Genomic DNA, 4,095 nt, shown 5'->3' on the forward strand with positions numbered 1-4,095 from the left:
TCACTTTGATTAAGATGGTGTCTACAAGGCACCTCCACTGTAAAACAAATGTTTTCCCCTTTATAATTAGTAAGTACTTTATGTGGAGATATTTGAAACTATGCAAATATCCCATTCCTTATCAATTCACCCATAACTTCAATTTATTTGTTTATATCTGTATAAGTTCATGCTTCTTATTTTTACAATGTGTTAAAAAATCTTTTATTATCACTTTTTTTTGCAGTTTAAAAAACTGTGGTAAAATACATACTATAAAATTTAACCTCTTAAGCATTTTAAAGTGTACAGTTCAGCAGAGTTAACTATATTCACATTGTCATGTAACAGGTCTCTAGAATTTTTTCATCTTGTAAACCTGAAAAGGTGACACCTATACCCATCAAAAAACAACTCTCCCTTTCTCTCTACCCCAAGTCCCTGGCAACCACCATTCTACTTTTTGTTTCCATGATTCTGACAGGAAATTTGGAATCATGATTTTGACTGGGGACTACTCTGGATGTTTCATGAAAATGGAATCATACAATATTTGTCCTTTTGTGACTGGCTTATTTAATTCAGCATAATGTCCCCAAGTTTCATCCATGTGTAGCATGTGACAGGATTTCCTTCTTTTTTTTTTAAGATTGAATAATATTCCATTGTATGAATACATCACACTTTATTCATCTGTTGATGGACATTTGGGCTGCTTCCACCTCTTAAAATACTGCGAATAAGTGCTGCAAAAAACATGAGCGTGCAAAAGTTTCTTCAAAATGCTGCCTTCGATTCTTTTGGATATATACTCAGAAGAGGGATTGCTGGATCCTATAGTAATTCTATTTTCAGTTTTTTAAGGAATTTTCATGCTGATTTCCACAGTGGCTGCACCGTTTTACATTCCTACTAACTGTACAAGAATTCTATATCCTTGTACATATCCTTCTGTATCCTTACCAATACTTATTTTATTGTTTTGGGGTTTTTTTTTTTTGATAGTAGCCATCCTAATGGGTATGAGGTGATACCTCACTGTTGGTTTAATTTGAATTTCTCTAATGATTAGTGATGTTGAGCATCTTTTCATATGCATGTTGGCCATTCATTGAAGAAATGTCTATTCAGGTGCCCGGTCTTTTTTTTTTTTTTTTTTTTTTTTTTTTGCTGCTAAAAGCTTTATTGTTTCTGTTTGGTCCAAGGCTTGGGACAGGGTCCCAGGGTAGTTAAAAAGCTGCCTGGTGACTGCATAGAGAGGCTTCAAGCAGAAGCCCTGACACCAGAGGGGCTCCACAAGGGCCGCTGGGTTGCAGATGCTCCTAGTCATGCTTGAGAGTGAGCCTCTCGAAGAGATAACTCACCCAGCCTAGCCTGGGGACCAGCCAGCCTGCAGAATTTAGTCAGGTGGTCGCCCATCTTCTTGATGAGTTTCACCTCCTTATCCAGGAAGTGGCTCTCCCAGAAGTCACAGAGGTGGGGGTTTCTGGGCGGGCAGAACCCAGGGCATGCAGACCAAAAAGGGCCTGATTCAGGTTTTTCTCCAAGACAACAGAAGCTTCCATAGCATCCTGAGTATCACCTCACTCATCTCCTGATGGCTTCTGCATGTCCTGGAAGAGGGCGCAGCCACCGCATTGGTTTTGCATTTTCAAGAGACGCCTGGTGCCCTGGTGCTTCTCCTCAGCCAATTTGCAGAAAAGGGGGCCCACACCCTCCAGGGCCACATTGTCATGGTCAAAATAGAAACCCAGAGAGAGGTCAGTGTAGGAGGCCCGCAGGTGCATGTTGACCAGGCAGTTCATGGCAGCCTCCATCTCAGGGGAATAATTCTGACGAATCCGGGAACTCGTGGTTGATCAATAAGGAGTTAAGCTCAAAAAATGGTGTTGGCTGGTCCTGGAGGCCAAGGATAGCTGAGTGCATGGTTCTGAAGTTTGCGACTGGAAAAAAGGTTGAAGGGTGGTCGGAGGCTGGAGCAAGGGGCGTCCTTGGGTTTGTTCTGTCCAAACACTGTTGAAGCAAGAGATCCGTGTGACCACGGAACACACTGCCCCTCTGCCCATTCTTTAATCAGGTTAATTGCTTTTTTGTTGTTGAGCTATTAGAGTTCTTTACATATTCTAAATATTAACTCTTTATTAGATATATGATTTACAGTTTTCTCCTATTCCATAGTTACCTTTTTGCTCTGTTGATTATTTCCTTTAATGTGCAGAAGTTTTTAGGTTTGATGTGGTACCACTAATCTATGCTTGCTCCCGTTGCCTATGCTTTTTGTGTCATAGCTAAGAAATCATTGCCAAATCCAGTGTCATCAAGTTTTTCTCCTGTGTTTTCGTCTAGGAATTTTGTAGTTTTAGGTCTTACATTTATGTCTTTAATCCATTTTGAGTTAAACTTTATATATGGTGTTAGGTGAGGGTCCAGCTTTATTCTTTTCCTGCTGGATATCCAGTTTTTCTAACACCATTTGTTGAAGAGACTGTCCTTTCCCCCATTGTGGTCTAGGCACCCTTATTGAAGACCATTGGACCCTTTATGTGAGGGTTTGTTTCTAGGCTTTCTATGCTGTTTTGTTAGTCTATGTGTCTGTACCATCACTTTTTTGTTGCCCAAACTGTCCCCAATTTGACCAGGAGAGCACCCATTCTAGCTGGCTTCTGGGTAGTTTTGATGTGTCTCCATCATTCTTTGAGAACTTCCTTGCTTTCTGGCATGAGATGTTCTGTTCTCACCATTCACTTTGCCTGTGACAACCTCAAAATCAGCCACTTCTCTAGGGAGCCCTGATTCCTTTTAGTGGATGTGATATTTAAAAGCCAAGATCTAGATGCTAAGCATCCTCTTGGTATTTAAGTGTCACTGTTCCCAGTCCCTCTCAGTGAATAGAGATAGGAAATGTGTATGTACATAAAACTCCAATCCAAAACCACAGGGTTAATTCTAGTTTTCATCCTTTCTGTATTTTTAACTCTCTTCTCAGACAGGGGAAACCTGTCTTCTATTTTCCTTTTTTTTTTTTTTTCCCCAGTCTTTCTTTCCCCAACTATTTGGGCTGGGATGGGGGGATTGATAATTAGGTTTTTTTTTTAAATTTTCTTATTTAATGGAGGTCTGGGGATTGAACCCAGGACCTCATGCATGCTAGGCGTGTGTTCTACCACTGAGCTATGCCCTGTCCCCCCACTTTTTTCCTATTTAATCAGCCCCCTCCTCAGTATAACCAGTCTCCCATCTCCATTGCTACTCTGTTACCCACACAGATACCTCTTCTCTCTGATTGGGCTCTACCACCCCACACAAGGCCACTCCCTGCATGTATGCCCTCCTCACACCTGCTTAGCCTCTGGCTCCTCAGGCTAGGTTATTTCCATACATGGATACCCTCCTCATCCTACAGGCTTTGGTGGCCCACAAAGGTATTCTTCACCTTACTCAGGCTCTGACTCCCCATACGAAGATGCAACCCATCAAGGACCCCTTCCTTATTCACTTTGGGCTGTTCCTCCAATTGGACACCTTGGACTTTAATGTCTCCCTTCCCATCCTGCACCATACACACACACACACACACACCCCAGGCTACCCCTTCCACAGATACCCTGCTCATGTCATTTGGGCTCCAAAAGCATATGTAAGGCTGCCCCCGTGTGGGCAGCTTCATCACCCAGCTTGGGCTCTGACATACCACACTAGGCCAGCTACCTGCACGGCCTTCCTCTTCACCCTGCTCAGGTGGAGCCAGGTCATCCTTTTCTATTTTCTGGTAAGTATTGTGTAATTGGTGGCATTTCTTCCTTAAATGTTTGAAAGAATTCACCTGGTGGTTTCTTTGTGGGAATTATGGAATTTGATTTCTTTCATAGACACAGGGCTATTCATTCAGTTTTCTTCTCATGTCAGTTTTGGTAAGTTGGTTTTTGCCCTAGGAGTTTGTTCATTGCATCTAAATTTTCAAGTTTATTAGCATAATTTGCTCGTTAAATCCTCTTATATTTTAAATTATGCAAACCTTGTATTAATTTCCCCCTTTTCATTCCTCCTACTGGTTTTACCTTCCCTTGTCAGTCTCCTTATCTCTCTCTCCCTTTGTCTCATTAGGGGTTTATCTAT

General features: G+C 41.8%; 1 pseudogene; it reads right to left on the minus strand.

The window, feature by feature from the left end:
• Positions 1–1,102: 1,102 nt before the first annotated feature.
• LOC105101108 (ferritin light chain-like) lies at positions 1,103–3,732 on the minus strand (annotated as a pseudogene).
• Between the last annotated feature and the right edge of the window lie 363 nt (positions 3,733–4,095).

This window comes from Camelus dromedarius, chromosome 11 (assembly GCF_036321535.1).
Source record: "Camelus dromedarius isolate mCamDro1 chromosome 11, mCamDro1.pat, whole genome shotgun sequence".
Classification (NCBI taxonomy): domain Eukaryota; kingdom Metazoa; phylum Chordata; class Mammalia; order Artiodactyla; family Camelidae; genus Camelus; species Camelus dromedarius.